The sequence below is a fragment of the Pleurodeles waltl genome, chromosome 2_1 (assembly GCF_031143425.1).
Source record: "Pleurodeles waltl isolate 20211129_DDA chromosome 2_1, aPleWal1.hap1.20221129, whole genome shotgun sequence".
NCBI lineage: Eukaryota > Metazoa > Chordata > Amphibia > Caudata > Salamandridae > Pleurodeles > Pleurodeles waltl.
In genome coordinates, this window is record NC_090438.1 from 448,497,280 (window position 1) to 448,521,281 (window position 24,002).

Sequence of the window (24,002 nt, forward strand, 5' to 3'; positions counted from 1 at the left end):
TTGCCTCTTTCATTTTTTTTTTTTTTTTAAATTGCACCCCTTCCCAGTCAGGTGTGCAATAAACTTTGGATTTTGGCTTATTGATTTGGAACTTTTTTAGTTTTTTTAGTATTGTTTTCCAGACTTTAAAATGGTTAGCACAGCTTAAAAAAAGAGTTTTCTGTGAAATTGCCTGCTGATTTTGCCACAGCTAATATAGGTTCAGCAGAGATCCTCAACTACATTGCGACCAAATATTGAGTCTATTAGGTTGGCTAGGTAATGCTCTTCCAAACTAATAACCCAAATTCTGACACAAGTAGTATTACAGGCCTCAAAACCAGAAAAGAAATCAACATGCACCATTACAATATGGATATCATACTGTTAGTGACATTGAACTGAGTAAAAAGAATTAAAGAACTAGAGTAATGGATTTTGTTTAAAGCTTCAATTGCATACATGAAATGCATATTGCAACAACTCATTTTCTAAACTTAATTCACAAACAAACACTATGGGCCTGATTACAACCTTGGTGAGTGGGATACTTTGGCCCTCATTATGACATTGTCGGTAAATCCCACTTATCGCCACACTGACGGCCACCAACGTACCACTATTGCAGCGGATATCCGTTCGCCATATTATGACACACACACACCAATCCCTCAGTATTATGCCACAGACACAAATCCGCCAGTCCAAAGGTCAGTGATAAACTGGCGGTATCAAAACCCACCCTGTTACGCCAACAGAACAACGCCAACCACATTATGACCCACGAATCACCACAGTGGACATTCAATGGTGATAAATCATTGGCAGTACATATCGCAGTGCTCAAAATGGACACTCACAAACAAAACAACACCACATTGGACAATTCAAACAACACACACTTGATACCCATACACATACCACACCCACACACCCACACCACTATAAAACACACACGCACATTACCCACAACCCTTTACCATTACAAAACATTGCCAGCAGAGAGACACCAAGACCACTGACACAACTAGAGCACACACACTATTCTCACCTATACACCACTCACGCACTCCACACCACACACCCCAGCACATTACCCAACACACCCCAACCAACTCACCTCACACAACACCCATGGCACCAAAAAGACACCCCTGTTTCACAGAGGAGGAGCTAAGGGTCATGATGGAGGAAATTATCAGGGCAGAGCCACAGCTATTTGGAGCACAGGTGCATCAGATATCTATAGCTACAAAGACGGAGCTATGGCGGAGAATCGTGTACAGCGTCAATGCCGTGGGACAGCACCCAAGAACTAGGGATGACATCAGGAAGAGGTGGAACGACCTGCGATGGAAGGTAAGTTCCATTGCAGCAAGACACCAACTCGCGATCCAGTGGACTGGCGGTGGACTCCCACCTCCTCCCCCACAACTCACAGCATGGGAGGAGCAAGTCTTGGCAATCCTGCATCCTGAGGAACTGGCCGGAGTAAGAGGAGGACTGGACTCTGGTAAGTCTACTCTCTACAACTACCACCCCCCTACCTGCATGCGATCACATACCGACACCCTCACTCCCATCACTCCACCACTTCTCATACACCCCACCATCACATCTCACGCATCCCAATGCCAAGCCCTGCATGCTGTACCAATGTATTGGCACCACTCACAGCTCTGCATGAGCACTCATCACTAAAGCATGCACACTATAGAGAAGTATCTATCCCACCATACACCAACATACACAAGTGAAAGCTGCCAGGGAAAATCCAACCAAAGAGGGCAAGCCATAGATGCACAATATGTCAGACACAGAAACCATAACACATCATTTATATCTCCACAAGTACCCCAGCCAATATCAGCGGTTAGGAGCTGCCAGCAATATCCAGTCCCGTAACTGAAGAGGCCCACAGTGATGACAGCACCTCTGGTCTTCAGGATCTGGATGACCTACCTGGCCCATTAGAAACCACTGGACAGCTGGTTACCCATGCCCAGTCACACACCACCTGAGAGCCTCCCCATCAGGAAACACCACCACAGCACCCACCCAGTGTACCCATACCTCTGTACCCAGGACACGTCAATCAGCAGTGTGTCCACCTATACAGGGACCCCAGGCCACACCTCGCACACAAGACAATCAGGGACCTTGGGTCAGTGGCAGTGGGCACACAGTTCAGGGGACAGAGGCACAGGCCAACGAGGAAACTGGGAGGAGTGCTGTGCGCCAGGGGGAGGACAGGCCCAGGGAACCGACTTTCCAAGAGGCACTTGCAGAGATCCTGGGAGCTTATCAACATTCCCAGGACACGATGGGCCAGATCCTGGACAATGTGCAGGAGAACAGGCTGCTGCAGGAGGGACAGTACCAGGGGATCAGGGAGGACTTGCAAGCCATTAACAAAACACTGATCTCCATAGCAGGGGTGCTGGCAGACATGGCCAATATTATGAGGGAGGCCGTCTCACACCAGAGGGCCACTGCCACTAGCCAGACATCTGAACAGCCTTCCACATCCCCTGCCGCATGTGGCCAGGAGGCCCCGCCACGGGACTCACAGGCCACCAGCACCCCTCACCCCGTAGAAGGTGAACCACCCCGCAAACGTTCCCTGCGATCCAGACAGAAGCCAGAGATGCTTGCCAAGACCACCGCCAGGAAATGAGACTCTCCTGATTGTCACACTTGTGTTCCACCCTGTCCACCTTGAACTGCCATTGCTCCCCTTTCTATATCCCTATGGACAATGCACCTGTGCTACAAACAGACTGGAACAATGCCCTGGACTTTCCTCCATCATCACCCCATCCCATAGCACTTGCCCCTCCATATATCAGCACTTCAATAAACTCCCTTTGAAAAAAATCAATTTTGGAGTATGTCATGTATATCAAATATGTGTTCATTGAAACAGATACAAGCATTGCAAATCAACTGTACAGATAATGAGCATAGATTAATGACCTATAGCTGGCTATGGTGATCACACCAAGAGAATATGTCAGGTCACCAACATCTGCAAAATGAATTGCCAGAGGGAACAGTAAGTGGGCATAGAAGTGGGAAATGTCAGTATGCCATTGCCACACAAGTTCAAACAAATGTCATTGAAATGTGAACTAACACTGTCCTACCTGTGTGTCATTGGAAGTATTGTTGGATCAAAGATGTTCTGTTGTCATCATCCTCATCCTCTGAATCCTCATCCTCACTGTCCACAGGTTCTACTGCTTCCACACGGGTATCTCCAGCCTCCTCCTCCTGCACGAATGGGGCATGGCATCTGAGGGCCAGGTTGTGCAACATGCAGCATGCCACCACTATCTGGCAGACCTTCTTTGGTGAGAAGCACAGGGATCCACCTGTTAGATGGAGGCACCAGAAGCTGGCCTTCAGGAGGCCAAAGGTCCTTTCAATGATCCTTCTGGTTTCCCATGTGCCTCATTATAATGTTCTTTAGCCCTTGTCCTGGCATTCTTCACAAGGGTCAGCAACCAAATCACCTGCAAATATTGAGGGACAACATTTAGCCACACACTATCCCATATGGCCCACAACAAACCCATACACCAACATATACTCGTGGGAACCAGGGCTCACCTGTTAGCCACACCCTGTGCCTCTGTAGTGGGGCCATCAAATTTGGGATGCTGCTATTCCTTAGGACAAAGGCATCATGCACCGACCCGAATACTTAGCAATGACGTAGGAATCGTACTGGTCCTCAAGGCACACCATCTGAACATTCATAGAGTGAAAACTCTTACGATTCCTGAACATCTGTTCATTTTGGCGGGGGGGACAAATGCAATATGTGTTCCATCAATCCCCCCAATTATGTTGGGGATATGTCCCATTGCATAAAACTCGGCCTTCACTGTGGCCAAATCTTGAACCTGAGGGAAAACAGTGTAGCTGAACATATGTTTTATCAGGGCAGACAACACTCTTGTTAGCACTATTGAGAACATTGGCTGTGACATTCCTGATTCCAAGCCCACTGTCACTTGGAGAGAATCAGGTGCCAGGAAATGGGGTACAGATAGCACTTGCACAAGAGGGGGAATCCCAGTGGGGTGACGGATAGCAGATATCAGGGCAAGCTCAAATTGGACACACAGCTCTGTGATTGTGGCCCTGCCCAGTCTATAGGTGAGTATAATGTGCCTGTCCTCCAGTGTTGCCGAGTCCACCAGGGGCCTTTACACAGGGTATGTCTCCATCTCCTATTCATCCGCAGTGGTATCAATATAAGGGACACAAGAGTGAGGAGCCGGTCACAAACTGAACAATGGAGCTACAACAGAACTTTGCATCCTGTAAACATGTAATGGGTCATTGTGATTTGTCTGGTATGTCCTAATATATCCTGTGACGCAGCACTATTCCAGGGCCTCCCCCCCCCCAAAATGGCATCCGCCCGTCCTGTGTTGAGAGACAGGTGGAAGTGAGGTAATTCTGCTGACGTTGTGTGCCATTGCTGGAGGTGGTCGGTAACCGCTGTATAACTGCTCATTGGTTAACATTGGGCCCTATGGGGTACAGTGGCCAATCGTGATCTATACCGGGGATGACGGTATGCACCGCCGCAGACGTGACCTTAATTTTCTATCATATTCCTCACTTGCTAGCTGACCTTCCATAGGAGAGGACCTACACTGCAGGTGCTGCTGTGACCTGCGTCTGGTACGTACCATGGCCCAAGTGACTGGGGAAAGAGCCACCAGCCTTCACTTCGTAGGAGTTGGAGAGACTGGTGGATGGGGTCCTACCCCAGTACAGACTGCTGTATGGGCCTCCAGACCAACAGGTGAGTACATTGTGAGCATGATGCATGTGGCATGAATGCATGGAGTTTTGTGTGTGAAGGCCTTGTGTAAGGGGGGTGGGTGGATGTCCTCTGGGCAGCATACAGGTTGTGTGCTGGGCCATGTGTGTGTAAATGGTCATGGAAACGGGTATGGTGGGCCATATGTGTAACAGGCAGGACTGTTTATCTAATTCTATTTTCCTGTGTCTATTGCCTCTGCAGGTCAGCACCCATCAAAAGAAGGGTATATGGCGTGCCATCACCAAGGAGGTGCAGACCCTGGGGGTCTATGGCAGGTGGAGCACCCACTGTCGCAATCGGTGGGCGGACCCGAGACGCTGGGCGTAGAGGATGGTGGAGGCCCAGCTGGGGATGGCCTCCCAATGAGGAAGGAGTGCCCATTGAACCCTGACCCCCCTGATGGCCCACATACTGGCAGCGGCCCATCTTGAGCTGGCAGTCACAAGGGGGTGAGTACAGTGCCCATCATTACAACTTACGAATGGTAGGGTGGGATCCAGTTGGGGGATGTGTGTCAGTGGGTGCCTCTTGGCCAGGCCTGACATTGCAGCATAGTTCCCCTGGTGGCTAAGGTTCAGAAGGGAAAATCTTGCTACCTAGCTCGAAGAAATCCACTACTGGTCAGGGCTGCGTGGGCCCCAGGTGTGCAGCATTTGTCAGTGTGTGCCCCTCCCCATGCCTTGGTGGCTAACTATTTCTCTGGTAGTGCAATGCACATTGCGTAGGGTTGTTCCCTGAGTGTGAGGTTGTTCTGTACGCCAACAGTGGTGTTGGTGCAGCCAATGACCCAGTGTATCCTTTGTCTCTTCCCCCCTTTTTTGTTTTGTCATCCTGTCCTTATGTGCATTAGCATAATCTGGCAGAGGAGCAGAAGCACCGGCGATGGAGGGAGCTGCCTCCCACAGGAGCCAGAAGGCAGAGTCCACCGACGCTGAGGGCACCAGTGGGACAGAGGGTGAGGGGAGCACTGTAGGAGGCTGGCCTGGCTTATAGCGGGTACCTGATGGTACTTACACCTTGTGCCAGGTCTAGTTATCCCTTATTAGTAGATTAGTAGTGTTCTAGCAGCTTAGGCTGATAGAGGTAGCTATAGAAGAGCAGCTTAGGCTGAACTAGGAGACACGCAAAGCTCCTACTATACCACTTATATCATATAGAACTATATCATGAGAATCACAATTCTCAGAGTTACTAAAAATAAAGGTACTTTATTTTAGTGACAATGTGCCAAAAATATCTCAGAGGATATACTCCCTTAGGAGGTAAGTAAAATACACAAAACATACACACAAACCAAAATCAGGTAAGTAAACAGTTGGAAAAGTAGTGCAAACACTGTAGAATTTAATAGGATGTAATAGGCCTAGGGGCAGCACAAACCATATACTAAGAAAGTGAAATCCAAACCACTTAGGGGCCCCAGGCCTAGTGTAGTGTGTAGAGGGTTGCTCGGAGTGTAAGAAAACACTAAGGGTGTCCAAGATACCCCACCCCAAGACCCTGAAAAGTAGGAGTAAAGGTACCCTACTTCCCCAGAAACACACTCAAGTCGTGATAGGAGATTCTGCAAAGACAACAACTGCAAAGCACTGAAGATGGATTCCTGGACCTGAGGACCTGCAAAGGAAGGGTATCAAGTCCAAGAGTCACGAAAGTGTCCAGGTGGGGAAGGAGCCCACTAAACCCCAGATGAAGGTACAAAATGGCTGCCTTCATGTGGAAGAAGCTGAAGATTCTGCAACAACGGAAGATGCCAGGAACTTCTCCTATGCATAGACGATGTCACATAGAGTGCTGGAGGATGTAGAGATGCTTCCACGCAGAAAGACTCCAAACAAGCCTTGCTAGCTGCAAAGGTCACGGTTAAAGAAAAAGGGTGCTGCCAGGGTCCAGGAAGGACCAGGAGGTCACCACCTAGAAGAGGAAATAGAGGGGCCCTCAGCAATACAGAGAACCCATGTACAAGCAAGCAGCACCCACAGAAGTACTTGAACATGGGTTCAAGAAAACTAAGCAAGGCGGTCGTCTCAACACTACAAAAGAGGGTCCCACGAAGCCGGTGGTCGACTTAGAGAGTTGAGCAATGCAGCACGAAGTGCTGGGGACCTGGGTTAGGCTGTGCACAAAGGATTCCTTGTAAATGTGCACAGAAGCCCTAGCAGCTGCAGTTCATGCAGTACACAGGATTACTGTCTGGGGAGGGGAGGCAAGGACTTACCTCCTCCAAATTTGGACAGTTGGACCACTGGACAGTCTGGGTCACTTGGGTCCACCACCTGCGTTCCAGGGGCAACGCTCGTCAGGATGAGAAGGGTCCCAGAGTATCTGTCATGCTGAAGTTTGGTGCCTGTTGGAGCAAGGGGGAAGATTCCTTTATCCCACTGGAGATTTCTTCTTGGCTTCCAGTGCAGGGTGAAGGCAGACAGCCCCTAGAGCATGCACCACCAGGAAACAGTTGAGAAAGCTGGCAGGATTAGGCGCTACAATGTAGCTGGTAGTCTTCTTGTTACTTTGTTGCAGTTTTGCCGGCGTCCTGGAGAAGTCAGCGGTCGATAGTTGGCAGAAATCGAAGAGGGAGATGCAGGGGGACTCTGGTGAATTCTTGTAAGTCGTTGTTTGAGGAAAAGCCCACAGGAGAGACCCTAAATTGCCCTCAGAGGAGGATTGGCCACCTAGAGAGGTAAGTACCTATCAGGATGGGTCTCTGACGTCACCTGCTGGCACTGGCCACTCAGAGGCCTCCCTTGTACCCTTACACCTCTGGGTTCAAGATGGCAGAGGTCTGGAACACACTGGAGGAGCTCTGGGTACTACCCCTGTGGTGGTGATGGACAGGGGAGGGGTCACTCCCATTTCCTTTGTCCAGTTTCACACCAAAGCAGGGACTGTGGTTCCCTGAACAGGTGTAGACTGGTTGATGCAAGGAGAGCACCATCTGTGCCCTTCAAAGCATTTCCAGAGGCTGGGTGAGCCTTCCCAGCCCTTAACACCTATTTCCAAAGAGAGAGGGTGTAACACCCTCTCTCAGAGGAAATCGTTTGTTCTGCCTTCCTAGGACTGGGCTACCCAGACTCCATAAGGGCAGAACCCTGTATGTGGGGTGGCAGCAGCAGTAGCTGCAGAGAAAACCCCAGAGAGCTGGTTTGGCAGTACCCGGGATCCATAGTGGAGCCCCGGGGATGCATGGGATTGGCACCCCAATACCAGATTTGGCAAGGGGGACAATTCCATGATCTTAGACATGTTACAAGGCCATATTCGGAGTTACCATTGTGAAGCTACATATAGGTATTGACCTATGTGTAGTGCACACGTGTAATGGTGTCCCGCACTCACAAAGTCCGGTGAAATTGCCCTGAACTATGTGGGGGCACCTTGGCTAGTGCCAGGGTGCCCTCACACTTAGTAAATTTGCACCTAACCTTGACTAAGTGAAGGTTAGACATATAGGTGACTTATAAGTTACTTAAGTGCAGTGTAAAATGGCTATGAAATAACATGTGCATTATTTCACACAGGCTGTAGTGGCAGTCCTGTGTAAGATTTGTCTGAGCTCCCTGTGGGTGGCAAAGGAAATGCTGCAGCCCATAGGTATCTCCTGGAACCCCAATACCCTGGGTACCGAGGTACCATATACTAGGGAATTATAAGGGTGTTCCAGTGTGCCAATTAGAATTGGTGACAATGGTCACTAGCCTATAGTGACAATTTTAAAGGCAAAGAGAGCATAAGCACTGAGGTTCTGGTTAGCAGAGCCTCAGTGACACAGTTAGTCACTACACAGATACACACATTTATTCCACAAACTATGAGCACAAACAACTAACATACATGAACAAATGGGGGTAACATGCCAGGCAAGATGGTACTTTCCTACAGTGGGGGAGGTTTGCGGGGATGAAAGGCTGCCGTGAGGTTTGGGGCCAGAGCATGAAAAGTTCTCTGTAGGGCAGACACAGCACTGTGAATGCCTTCCAGGTATGCAACTATTTGTTGGAACTGGGTGCCCTGCACCTGGATGGTATTCAGAATGGCAATCAGACCCATTGAGATACTCCTCAGGAGGTCAATAGCCTCCTCATTGAGGGCTGCAGGGATAACAGAGGCAGGGGAGAGACATGCCTGGTGTGAAAGAGACAGCTACCCTCTTGGGGGAGCAGGCCTGGCCAACCGGGTGGGGAGCAACAGGGAGTGTGGCGATAGACCTAGGGGAGGGAGGACAAAGATGGTACTGGAGTATGTCTCGATGGGTCCACCACCACTAGGGAGTGATGACTGGAAGAAGAATCCGATGATGATGATGTCGATCCAGGCTCCTCTGTGGCATTTCCCTCACCATCTGGGCCAATGGGTCCATCTATGTCAGTGGTGTCTTAGCCAGATATACCATGGCCAGATGCTCCCCCACTCAGCTTTGCCCTGTCTCCTTTGCTTGCCTGAACTGAAGCTGCAAATACAAGGTGACATGGAAATACTCATGTCAAACTGGAATCATATCCAAAATACACACTTCACCAAGTGTAATTTGTCAAAATCGAGTCATGAAGGTGGCACCAATGTTGCTCTGATAGGCCACACATTGGGCATGGATATGTTCACTGTAGACATCATGTGCAAATCGTCAGAGAGATATGTCTCTAAAAACAACAATACAATGAATCAGCAAGCCCCATGGAAATCAGCACTAATGTCTAGCACCCCTTACAATGACATACTATGATTACATCAGTAAAATCCATTAGTCTCTTGTATGTTGGAGAGACACAGAGATTTGCAAGCACCTGTAGAAGGTTCTCAACATGTTTCCCAGTGTGAAGCTACTTCACTGTCTCCATTTTGGTCCAGCAAACCCAGATGTGTGTGGATGAATGGTTGTATCTAACAACATGTGATTTCATCATAAATGCAAGTCAATCCATGATGCATGCCAACAGTCAGGTAAAAACATTCCCCATTAAACATGTGTAGTGCACTTTTCTACAAGATGCCACATCAATGGCCTGGAAATGTACATTGTGGCTAAAAACTCTAGTTATACATGCCTTGTCCCTCATTGCTTCTGCAGTTGTACATGCCAAATGACATGCAATGACGGCTGAGGGTATGTGTGAACCAAGAATCAATGGTGACACTCCTGTCTGTGGCACCACAATAGATGTACTCCATTCGCAAATGTTCTATTCTACACACAGGGTGGCATGCATACATATGAGAGAGAATACACAAATCATCCCATGAACAGAGGTAGACCATGCAACAAACTGCAGCTTACACATTTTGTCAAAAGAGAAAGGGACACATGCCAGCAAGTAGGCATAGGGATATTGGCAACAGTGATGGCATACAAATCATGTCCATGGACATTCCCCACTTACCAAAGGAACATATTGATATGTAGCTGCACCCAAAGAACAATGTAGGTTCTGTTATCTGTATGATGGCCATCTGCACATTACAGACAGTAGTGAGACCCCAGCACCCATCACACGCTGAAGACAAGTAGCCTCCGGGTGGCAGATGTCAATAAACACATTTAACCAGACACATGGCTGAGGACAGTGATCCATCACTTCCTTTCCTTTGGCCTGTAACACTGAGGAGTAGTGGTCTATCGCATAGAAATTACACAAACTGCAACAACAAACAGCACATGATTGATCAATGGGCGGAGTCATATGATGTCCCTGGAGAGCATTTTTTGTGGAGTGTACACAGTTGTGTCCTAGGTCACTGGGCCAATAGGCAAGGCACATCAGTATGCACCACATGACATTTCTACACAACAGTCACCATCTACTGTGTGATACATGGCAACATACCTAATCATCAGCGCAAGATGTCAGAACCTAACACATTAACATGGCAATGTGACAGGCAGGATTATGCCCTGTACTCACCCCATATGTCTGCTGTGCTCCCCTCAAATGTCCATCAAGGTCTGAGTATGCCACAGCCATGGTGTGTAACATTAGGGGATGTCATGGTCCCCCCACCCATTTTGGTAGGACAGCCACAGCTGGATCTCTGTGATCTTCTGGGCCCAGTGTCTCAGGTCCTCCCACTTCTTGCGGCAGTGGGCGCTCTCTGGCTGTGGACCCCCAGGGTATGCACCTTCCGGGAGATGGCTCTCCATATCTCCTTTTTCTGATGAGCATTGACTTGCATGAATGCAAAAGAATAATTAAGAGATAAAAATCACAAGTTTTGACACAAATGGATCAGTCACACACATGTCAGAAACACCAAGCTAGATTTTTAAATTGGTTTACACACCACAAGTGTAAAGCACACAAGCTCATAAGTATAGGGGCATGACTATAGACACACACACACACATATATATATATATATATATATATATCTGCAGACTAAGGCCCTCATTATGACATTGGCGGTGAATCCCACTTACCGCCATGCTGACTGCTGCCAACATAACGCTGCCACGACGGATAACCATATTATGACACACAAACACCAATCCGTCACTATACAGCCACACACACAAGACCGCCAGCGCAAATGTCAGTGGTAAACTGGCAGTATCCAAACCCACACCATTACGCCAACAGAACTACGCCCACAACATTATGACCCACAAACCACCGCAGCGGACATTCAATGGCGATAAACCATTGGCTGTACATACCGCTGCGCTCAAAATACACACACTCAAACAAAACAACACCACATTGGACAATTCAAACTACACACACCTGACACCTATACACACACCACACCCACACACCCACCCCACTATAAAACACACACCCACACTACCCACAACCCTTTACAACTACAAACCATTGCCAACAGAGAGAGAAAGAGCAAGAGCACCCACACAACCAGAGCCACATACCACCATCACCTATGCACCACCCACGTACCGTACATCACACACCCCAACACATTACCCCACACACCCACACCTATACCACCCACACCACACTCATGGCACAACAATAACTCCCCAAGTTCTCTGAGGAGGAGCTAAGGGTTGTGGTGGAGGAAATCATCTGGGGTTTGGATCACAGGTGTAGCAGATATCCATTGCTAGAAAGATGGAGCTATGGCGGAGGACCGTGGACAGGGCCAATGCCATGGGACAGCAGCCAAGAACAAGGAATGACATCAGGAAAATGTGGAACGACCTACGGGGAAGGTACGTTCCACTGCAGCATGACAGCAGCTCACAGTACAGTGGACTGGCGGTTGACCCCCTCACCCCCCCCACAACTTGCAACATAGGAGGGGCAAGTCTTGGCAATCATGCATCCTGAGGGCCTGGCAGGAGTAGGAGGAGGACTGGACTCTGGAAAGTCAAATCTCTATTATTATCACCCCTGACCTGCATGCCATCACATAACCCCACCCTTACCCTCACTCCCACACCTCCACCACCTCCCACATACCCCACCATCACAATCTACTCATCCCAATACCAAGCCCTGGATGCAACACCAATGCATGGACATCCCTCACGGACCTATATGGACACCTATCACCACAGCATGCACACTAGAGAGAATCACCTAGCCCACCAAATAACAACTCACACAGGGCAAAGATGCTAGGGTAATAACATCCATAGAGAGCAACACACCCATGCACAATATGTCACATACAGAAACAATAACACAACATTTACATCCCCAAAGGTAACCCACCCAATGTCACTAGCGAAGAGGTGCTAGCAACATCCAGTCCTCCCACAGAAGAGACCCACAGTGATGACAGCAGCTCTGGTTGCCTGGATCTGGATGACCAACCTGGCCTCTCAGGGATCTCTGGACAGTCGGTTATCCAGGCGCAGTCTCACACCACCACAGAGCCTCCCCTTCAGGAAACACCACCACATCACCCACCCATCAAGCCCATACCTCTGTCCCCAGGACACGTCTATCAGCAGTGTGTCCACCACTACAGGGACCCCAGGCCACCCCACAAACCCAAGACAATCAGGGACTTGGGCTCAGTGGCAGTGGACACACGGTTCAGGGGACAGAGGCACAGGACAACAGGGAAGCTGGGAGGACTGCTGTGCGATGGGGGGAGGACAGGTCCAGGGAACCAACTCTCCAGGAGGCACTCACCGCGATCCTAGGAGCATACCAACAATCCCAGGATATGCTGGGCCATATACTGGACAAGTTGCATGAGAACATACACCTGCAAGAGGGACAGTACCTGGGGATCAGGGAGGACTTGAAAAACATCAACACCACTCTGGTCTCCATTGCAGGGGTGCTGGAAGACACTCTGTCACCCTGTCCACCTTGAACTGCTGTTGCTCCACATCCTATACTGCCGTGGACAATGCACCTATGTTACAAATAGACTGGACTCTATCCTGGACTTTCCTTCATCATCACCCCAGCCCATTGCACTACCCCATCTTCTTCAGAGCACTGCAATAAACACACTTTGATAAAATACAACTATGGCGTATATCAGATGTTTTCAAAAGATATTTGTTTCACAAAGGTTCAAATATTGCAATTCAACTGTACAGTAATGTGTACATTGGAAAGACCTGTAGTTGGCTGCACTGAACACACCAGGAGCAATAATGGGGCACCAACATCTACAAAAAGAGATGTCAAAGGGTACAGTGAGTGGGAATAGAAGTAGGAATACACAGCCTACCAGTGACAATGTCACACATCAAACTGTCAATTTTATGTGTATAAACATTCTCTTACCTGTGTCTCATTGGAAGTATTGATGAATAATTGCACTTCTGTTGTCCTCATCCTCATCCTCAACCTCCTCATCTTTACTGCCCACAAGGTCCACTGCTGCCACACAGGCATCTCCAGCCTCCTCCTCCTGCACAAAAGGCACCTGCCGACGCAAGGCAGGGTTGTGCAACATACAGCATGCCACGATGATCTGGCAGACCTTCTTGGGTAAGTAGCACATGGATCCACCTGTTAGATGGAGGCAACAAAACCTGGCCTTCAGGAGGCCAAAGGTCCTCTCTATAATCCTTCTTGTTTGCCCATGTGCCTCATTGTAACGTTTCTCTGCACTTGTCCTGGTATTCCTCACAGGGGTCAGTAGCCATTATAGGTTGGTGTAACCAGAGACACCTGCAAATATTGAGGAACAACTTTTAGTCATACACTAACCCTTAGGGCCCACACCATACTCAAACACTAACATATACTGGGTGGGAACCAGGGCTCACCTATTAGCCACACCCTGTGCCTCTGTGTTTGGGCCATATCATTTGGGATAATGCTATTCCTCAGGATAAAGGCATCATGCACAGACCTAGGATACTTTGCAATTACATGGGAGATGTACTAGTCCACCAAGCACACCATCTGCCCATTTATGAAAGCTCTTTCTATTTCTGAACACCTGTTCATTTTGCCGGGGGGGACACAAATGCAATATGTGTTCCATCCATAGCCCCAATACTATTGGGGATATGTCCCATTGCATAGAAGTCAGCTTTCACTGTGGCCACATCCTCCACCTGGGGGAAAACGATGTAGCTGCACATGTGTTTAATCAGGGCAGACAACACTCTGATCAGCACTATTGAGAACATTGGCTCAATGCTCTTCAGCTGGGGCTGCCTCCTTGCCTTTCCTTGACGCACTTGGGGCTGGCACCCTGTTCGTCTGTCTGGCTGGTGGCCGGGATCCTCTTCCACCAGGAGTAGTTGGGGACACTACTGTGCTCTTGGACTGGGTGGCTGAGGTGCTTGGGTGGATTTTGAGCACCCTGGCCTGACGTGAGGGATGGGGGAGGCGTAGGGAAGAGGTCAATGTTGGCAAGGAAAAGCTTCTTAGGGACATTAGGGCGGGAAGAAGGAGATGGTTTGGGAGTGGAGGAAGAGGGAGTGGTGGTAGGAGGTGTCTGTCTGCTGTGTTTGGGTGCAGGTGCATGGGCTGGATGCTGTTGTGAGGTGGATGGCTGTTGGGTGTCTGAGTTATTGCGTTTGTGTACCTTGGAAGGGGGGGGGGAGACACAGTGGGAAAGGACACAGGGGACCTGTGTGTAGGAGGCTGGCCTGGTTTGTTGTAGGTACCTTGGTCCATTTATCCCAGGTCCAGTTATCCCTTATTAGTGAAGTAGTGGTGTTCTAGCAGCTTAGGCTGATAGAGGTAGCTATAGCAGAGCAGCTTCTGCTGAACTAGGAGGAATGCAAAGCTCATGCAATTCCACTTATAGTTACACAGGGCCATATTTATACTTTTTGACGCAAAACTGCGCTAACGCAGTTTTGCGTAAAAAAAATTAGCGCCGGCTAACGCCATTCTGAAGCGCCATTAATCAATGACGTTAGCCGGCGTTAGCCGCCGGCGCTGCCTGGTGTGCGTGGAAAAAAACGACGTACACCAGGCAGCGCCGGCGTAGGGGGATATGGAGCTTGGGCGTCAAGAAATGGGGCAAGTCAGGTTGAGGCAATTGTTTCGCCTCAACCCGATTCGCGCCATTTTTTTTCACTCCCAACCCCCATAGAAATGACTCCTGTCTTAGCAAAGACAGGAGTCATGCCCCCTTGCCCAATGGCCATGCCCAGGGGACTTCTGTCCCCTGGGCATGGTCATTGGGCATAGTGGCATGTAGGGGGGCACAAATCAGGCCCCCCATGCCACAAAAAAAAAAAAACACTTACCTGAACTTACCTTAATGTCCCTGGGATGGGTCCCTCCAGCCTTGGGTGTCCTCCTGGGGTGGGCAAGGGTGACAGGGGGTGTCCCTGGGGGCATGGGAGGGCACCTCTGGGCTCCTTCAGAGCCCACAGGTCCCTTAACGCCTGCCTTTTGCAGGCGCTAAAAACCGGCACAAAAGCGGCCGTACGTAAAATTTTTTGACCCGCCCACTTCACGCCCGGGAGTATAAATCCGACGCACATGCCTCGGAGTCGATTTTTTAGACGTGAACGCCTACCTTGCATCTCATTAACGCAAAGTAGGTGTCCACGCTAAAAAATGACGCAAACTCCATGGACTTTGGCGCTAGACGCGTCTAACGCCAAAGTATAAATATGGAGTTAGTTTTGCGTTGAAATTGCGTAAAAAAAACGACGCAATTCTGGCGCAAATGGAGTATAAATATGCCCCACAGTACTTATACACAAGTAAAGACAATACACACTGTTACCAAAAATAAAGGTAGTTTATTTGGGTGACACAGTACCAAAAATATCTTAGAGGCAATACTCCTTCTGGAGGTAAGTATTATACTCAAAATATACACTAGACACCAAAATAAGGTAAGTAATTAGACATAGGATAGTGCAAACAATAGGAAATGCTATAGAATGCAATGGGAGAAAATAGGTCTAGGGGCAACACAAACCATATTCTAAGAAAGTGGAATGTGAATCGCAAATTCCCCCCTAGACAAGTGTATTGTGTGCAAAATCACTGGGAGAGTAAGAATACAGTAAAGGTACCCAGAGCCCAGGAAAGCAGGAGTAAAGTACTGCAAGTTTCCACTACACATCATGAAATGGATTCTTGCAGTAACCAACCAAGTCTGCAAACAACAACTGATGGATTCCTGGACCTGTGGACCTGCAAAAGAAGGGGACCAAGTCCAGAAGTCGAAAGAAGTTCCAGGAAGGACAGGAGCCCCTGCCAACCCAGAAGAGGGTGCAAAAGAAGAGTCCTGGTTGAACAAAGACTGCAGGAATGCACCGTAAGAAGATGTCAGTGGGTTCCTGCATGATGCAAAAGATGTTCCACAAGGTAAAGATGGATGCAGACATGATTTTGTGCTGAAAGTCACCAACAAGCCTTGGTTACGACAAATGTGCATTTTGCATCAAAATGGCGCTGGCTGGACCCAGGAGGGACCTGGGGGCCCCAACTCTGTGTGGGGAGGAAGAGGAGGCTCACAGCACTTGAGAGAGCCCTCACGATGCAAGGAAGCACCCATGGGAGTCCCAGTATATGGGGACAAAGGAGGTCCAAAATGTGGTTGGTGCAGCACTACAAAGAAGGGTCCCACGCCGCCGGAGGTCAACCCAGCGAGTTCAGCATTGCAGGATGGAGTGCTGGGGTCCTGGGCCAGGCTGTGCATGAAGGAATTTTGCAAATAGTGCGCAGAGGACTCAGGAGATGAGGAAGGCGTGATGCACAGGGGTACTGTTGCTCTCAGGGAAGGCAAGGTCTTACCTTCTCCAAATTGCATCAGCAGGACCTCAGGAAAGTCTATGTTGATGGAGTCCACCCTCCGTGTTTCTAGGAGCATGCTCGTCACTGTGAGAGGAGTCCAGGATTATCGGTTGTCGACTTGGAAGGTGCCTGCGTGAGCAGGGGAGTGAGTCCGTCACCCCATAGGAGATTTCTTTGGTCCTTCGGGTGCAGGATGAAGACAGGGAGTCCTCAAAGCATGCACACCATGGAAACTGTTGCAGTTGCTGGCTGGAGCTGAAGTTGCAGAAGAAAAGTATCCTTTGTGGATACTTTGTTGCTGTTACAGCGGTTCCTGGAGCAAGCTTCGGTTGATCCAAGGTCAGAGGATGAAGTAATAGTTGCAGAGGAGTCCTGTTGGAAACTTGCAAGTAGAATCTGAAGAGAACCCACAGGAGAGAGCCTAAATAGTCCTGAGAGGGGGATTGGCTACCTTATCAGGTAAGGACCTATGCGGAGGGGTCTCGGATGTCGCCTGCTGTCACTGGCCACTCAGAACCCTCCAGAGTGCCCCCACACTTTGCAAAGCAAGATGGCTGATGTCTGGGACACACTGGAGGAGCTCTGGGCAGCAGCCCTAGGGTGGTGATGTACAGGGAAGTGGTCACTTCCCTTTCCTTTGTCCATTTTCGCACCAGAGCAGGGGACAAGGGGTCCCTGAATTGGTGTAGACTGTCTTATGCAAGGAGGGCACCATCTGTGCCCTTCAAAGCATTTTCAGAGGCTGGGGGAACCTACCCCTTCCCAGCCTGTAACACCTATTTCCAAAGGGAGAGGGTGTAACACCCTGCTCTCAGAGGAAATGCTTTGTTCTGCCTTTCTGGGACTGAGCTGCTCAGACCACAGGAGGGCAGAACCCTGTCTGTGAGGTGGCAGCAGCTGTAGCTGCAGTGCAAGCCCCAGAGTGCTGGTTTGGCAGTACTGGGGGGTCCATATTGGAACCCCTGGGATGCATGGAATTGTCTCCCCAGCACCTAATTTGGAATGGGGGGAGAATTCCATGATCTTAGACACCTTACATGACCATATTCGGAGTTTGTGAAGCTACATACAGTTATCGACCTATATGTAGTGTACGCGTGTAATGGCGTCCCGCTCTCACAAAGTCCCAGGAAATGGCCCTGAACTATGTGGGGGCACCTTTGCTAGTGCAAGGGTGCCCTCACACTTAGTAAATTTGCACCTAAAATTCAGCAAGTAAAGTTTAGACATATAGGGGGTCATTCTGACCCCCGCGGGCAGCGGTCGCCGCCCGCCTGGAGGGAGCCGCCATATGGCCGCTCCGCGGTCGAAAGACCGCGGAGGCCATTCTGGCTTTCCCGCTGGGCTGGCGGGCGACCGCCAGAAGGCCGCCCGCCAGCCCAGCGGGAAACCCCTCCCCACGAGGAAGCCGGCTCCAAATGGAGCCGGCGGAGTGGGTATGTGCGACGGGTGCAGTGGCACCCGTCGCGTATTTCAGTGTCTGCAAAGCAGACACTGAAATACAGAGTGGGGCCCTCTTATGGGGGCCCCTGCAGTGCCCATGCCATTGGCATGGGCACTGCAGGGACCCCCAGGGGCCCCACAACACCCTATACCGCCATCCTGTTCCTGGCGGGCGACCCGCCAGGAACAGGATGGCGGTATGGGGTGTCAGAATCCCCATGGTGGCGCAGCAAGCTGCGCCGCCATGGAGGATTCTGCAGGACAGCGGAAGACCGGCGGGAGACCGCCGGTTTTCCTGTTCTGACCGCGGCTGAACCGCCGCGGTCAGAATGTCCTGAGGAGCACCGCCAGCCTGTTGGCGGTGCTCCCGCATCCCCGGCCCCGGCGGTGACCCCCATAGGTGGCTTATAAGTTACTTAAGTGCACTGAAAATGGCTGTGAAATAGCGTGTGCACTACTTCACGCAGACTGCCATGGAAGGCCGGTGGAAGGGTTTGTCTGAGCTCCATAGGGTGTCAAAAGAAATGCTGCAGCCCATATGAATCTCCCGGAACCCCAATGCCCTGGCTACCTAGGTACTATATAATAGGGACTTATAAGGGTGGTCCAGTATGCCAATTGAAATTGGTAAACGAAGTCACTAGCCTACAATGACAAATTTAAAAGCAGGGAGAGCATAAGCACAGAGGTTCTGATTATCAGATCCTCAGTGACACAGTCAAGGACTATACAGACATGCACATTAAGCCATAAACTATGAGCACTGTGGTCCTGACCAGTAGGATCCCAGTGAGACAGGCAAAAACACACTGACATACATGTAAAAATGGGGGTAACCTGCCAAGGAAGATGATACTTTCCTACAGTGTGCATGAATGTGGGGGTGGTGACTGCCAGTGAGGAGTGTGTACTGATAGGTGTGCTGGTGATGGTGGTAATGGATGATGATGTAGTGCATTCAGGTGTGAGTGGAGACGGAACTGGGACAACAAGGAGGAAGTGGACACAGTGGAGGCAGTGGATGTTGGTATGTCTGATTCTGGATGGTGTTTGTGTGAGTGCCTGTGGGATGAAGTCCACTCTTGTGTGCTGTCCTGGGTGCCTGCTCATCTGACTGTGTGCTTGGGATAGTTTGGGGTTGAGGCGAATGGGATTGGGAAGAGGAAGTTGGAGGCGGAGGGTGGAAACAGGGACAATGGCTGCGATCAGAGAGGAGGCCAGAGCCTGGATTGATCTCTGTTGGGCTGCCAAGCCAGTGTGAATGCCCTCCAGGAATGCATTGGTCTGTTGCATTTGGGCTGCCAACCCCTGGATGGCATTCACAATGGTTGACTGCCCAACAGAGATGGATCGCAGGAGGTCAATAACCTCCTCATTCATGGCAGCAGGGTTAACTGGGGCAGGGCGTGAGGTGCCTGGGGCAAAGGAGATAACCAACCTCCTGGATGAGCAGGCACAGGAATCTCGCTGAGGGGCTGCTGGGAGGGTGGTGCTTTTACGGGGTGTGGCGGCTGTACCTGTAGCTGGGGTGGTCACAGCGGTGTCCCACCACCGGGGAGCTCCTATTGGAGGAGGTATCTGTGTCCGAACTGTCCCCTCCTGTCTCTGCCGTGGTGCTCCCTTTGCCCTCCGTCCCCCTGGTCCCCTCACCGTCGGTGGATTCAGCCACCTGGGTCCTGTGGGATGAAGCTCCCTCCGTCTCCGGTGCCTCTGCTCCTCCGCCAGATGATGCTAATGCACATAAGGACAAGGTAACATAACAAAAAGGGGAGAGAAGAGACACAGGATACACTTGGTCAATGGTGGTACCAACACCACCATTGGCTTACACAACACACTCACACACAGGGAACAGACCTGCGCACTAGGCAATGCACTACCAGTCACAATGCTAGTCACTAGCCCATGCATAGGGGCACCTAACACCAATTACAGCATACCTGGGACCCACAGACCCCTGCCCAATAGTGGATGCCTACTAGCTTGGATGGAGTACTTTCACATCAGAACCCTGTCCAACATGGGATCTACCCTGCAATGACAGGTTTGGGCTGGGGGTACCCAGAGGGCCCAAACCCCCCCACCCAAACACTAGCACACCAGGTGTAAGTTGTATATTAGGGCACTGTACTGACCCCCTTGTGGCTGCTGTGATGCCCCCAAGCACCCATCTAGCTCCGGATAGGCCACCGCCAAATTGCAGGCCACTGGGGGGGTCAGGGTTAAGCGGGCACGACTTCCTTGTTGGGAGGCCACCCCCAGCTGGGCCTCCACGGTCTTCCATGCTCAGAGTCTCAGGTCCTCCCACCGGGTGCTCCTCATGCCGTAGACCCCCAGGTTCTCCACTTCCTTGGCAATGGCATGCCATATACTCTTCTGTTGATGGACGCTGACATGCAGGGAAATAGACACAGTGAAAGATATTAGTCCGACCGTCCTGCTTGTTACACTCATGGCCCACCATGCCCCTTCCCATCCCCATTAGCACAGACATGGCCCACCCTACATGCTCACCGCTGCCCAGGGTCCATCCACCACCCGCCCACATGAGGCCTTCACACACAGCACTCCATGGATTCACGCCCCATGCATCGTACTCACGGTGTACTCACCTGTTGGTCTAAAGGCCCATACAGCAGTCGGTACTGGGGTAGGACCCCATCCACCAGTCGTTCCAACTCCGCAGAGGTGAAGGCAGGGGCCCTTTCCCTAGTAACAGGAGCCATGGTTGGTTCCAGGCACAGGTCACAGCAGCACATGCAGTGTAGGTCCTCTCCTGTTGAATTTCATGTAGCAAGTGAGTGCACAGATAGAAAATGGCGGTCACATCCGTGGCGGTGTTTACCACTGTACCCCATATGGCCCAATGTTAACCAATGAGGAGTTGCACGGCCGTTCTCGACAGCCTCCCGCAACCGTGCACAATGTCAGCGGAATTGCCACGTTTCCACATGTCCCTCCATATAGGACAGGTGGATGCCATTTCAGGGGGGCGTGCAGGCCATGGCTCCTAACTGCGTCACAGTACACAAATGCACCATTTGGACACCTCCAACAAAATACTGCTACAATCACAACATGAATTGAACTTTAGTGGTTGGAATGTAGAGATAATGACCAGCTGCTTACTTTTTTGGCCCATAGATTGCAACCGCTGCGGATGAATAGGAGATGGAGACATCCCCCCATGTGCGGACCCCTGGTGGAGTTTGCAACAATGGAGGACAGGCACATTATCCTCGCCTATAGACTTGACAGGGCCACAATCACTGAGCTGTGTGCCCCATTGGTGCCTGACCTAATCTCTGCTATCTGTCACCACACCGGGATCCCACCTCTTGTGCAAGTGCTTCCAGTGCTCCATTTCCTGGCAACTGGCTCCTTCCAAGTGACAGTGGGCTTGGCAGCAGGAATGTAGAATGCAGGCAGTAGAGACAATGGGCCTGGCATGGTGGTGTAGCCGTCTGAGGCTGCAGGGATGGGCTGGAGCCTCCCCCCACCACTGCCAGCACCAGCACCACCACCAGCAGCAGCCCCAGTGGGCAGCCATCCGAGGCTGCAGGGGATGGGCTGGAGCCTCCCCCCATCACTGCCAGCACCACCATCAGCACCACCACCAGCAGCAGGAGCCCCAGTGGGCAGCCGTCCGAGGCTGCAGGAGCTGGGCTGGTGGCTCCCCCCACCACTGCCGGCTCCACCATTAGCAGCACCACTGTCACCACTGAGCAGCAGTCACTGCCGGCAGACAGTGTGTAGTTCTGCGTCCTTGGGCTGTTGTGCAGCCTGGCCCCTGCAAATCCTGTAGGTCTGACACCCAGATGAGAGACTGTGACCTTGCACTACCCAAGATCTGCATCACTGGGCACACTGCTCCCTCCAGAACCAGCGAAAGAAGCCATTCGCTCAACCCCATCCTCCACAGGATGAAGATCACTGGGCACAATGTCCCCTCCAGAACAAGTGGAGAAGCCATCCACTTGAGAGACTGTGGCCTTGCACTTTCCAGGACAAGTCAGTGGGCAAATCACCCACTTGAGAGACTGTGGTCTTGCACTCCCTAGGACCAAGCACAGGGCATGTTGCCCCCTCCAGAGAATGTGGGCAAGTCACCCACTTGAGAGACTGTGGCTTTCCACTCCCCAGGACAGAGCACAGGGCATGTTGCCCCCTCCAGGACTGGTGGCATTGTCCCATCTTCCGGCTGAGATGCCCCCCATTCCCCATCCCTCTGATGTGCCTGGCTATTTTCGTCCTGATGTCCCTGCAGTGTTCTTTCTGTGTTGTTGCAGGAGTGAGGTAGGGCCTTGGACTTTGTGATGGGGCCCTGTGGCCCACGGACATTGAGGACTGGGTAGTGTCCCTACATTTGTAAGTATGTATATACTTGTTTATTTGGATGAACATATTTATACTATTTAATCTTATTACACTCACTTTAATCATTTCATTTTGTTCTTGCATTATTCCTGAGGGGTACGGGGTGACTAAGTAATGTTACTACATCTGATTATGTGTATGGTGTTGGGGGTGTTGCGTATTGCATGTGTGTCACTCTCTTTTTCCTCCCCTCTCCCGTTGTGTGCTAGGTGGAAGTACTCACCATGGTCGTCTTCGCCGGTGTTGGTGTTCGTAGTGAAGCAGCAGGTAGAAGAGCATGGGGGAACACATGCAACTCGGGCTCCATGGCTGTGTGGTTCTTCCCTGAGTCTCCAGAGGTGAGTCGTTTCACTTCTGTGCAGTGTTTCCTCCAGGCTTTTGATGTTGTTGGTACCGCCCCAGAAAAGGTGGCGGATTGGACTATCATAATACAATGGGCGGAACATTGTCTTCCGTCTGGCTGTAGGCGGATAGTGGTGCCTGTTGATTTCGTCCTGGCGGTCGGTGTGTTAAAGTGGCTGCCTATCTGAGCGGTTTCTGCTGTGGTCATAATTTCATAGTTATTACCGCCGGCCTGTTGGCGGTATTACCGCCACTATGTCACCAACCTCTAGGGTTGTAATGGGGGCTTAACTCAAAACCCTGCTCAAGGCCTACCATGACTAAGCATGCCTACTGACATCAGGTAGCCCATGTTCCAGCAACATGTAGTGTTTCCCAACGAAATACTACAGACATAATTGGCTTCTGAAGGGCAAACTCCTAAGTCCTGACTGGACAACACATGCATACTATGTGAGATCGATTCACTGCATACAGTCCCTACAGGCAGCTTCCCCATTACAGACTTCACCCCTACAGTTGAGTGACTTTGAATGGGCTGGCATAGTGGATACTTCTTTGTGCACGTGTAGACATGTGGCCAACCAAATGCAGACTTATGCCACTTCAAGGAGCGTGTTCTGGGGTATGTACCTGTACCACAGAACTATCCATTAGATATATATGTCTATCCTACAGAAATTGTCTCACTTAAATATAAGACCCAGTCTTCAATTACTATTCAAATCCAATATATTAGTCAATAGGATTCAGGAAGTTAAAAAAGTGTATAACAAATACAATGAATGTCCATCCCATAGGCAACAACACTGCAACTCCCCCCTTGGATGCAATTGTTTCCCAACAGAAGATCCAGAAAGGGGTTATAGCCCTCCTCTTGA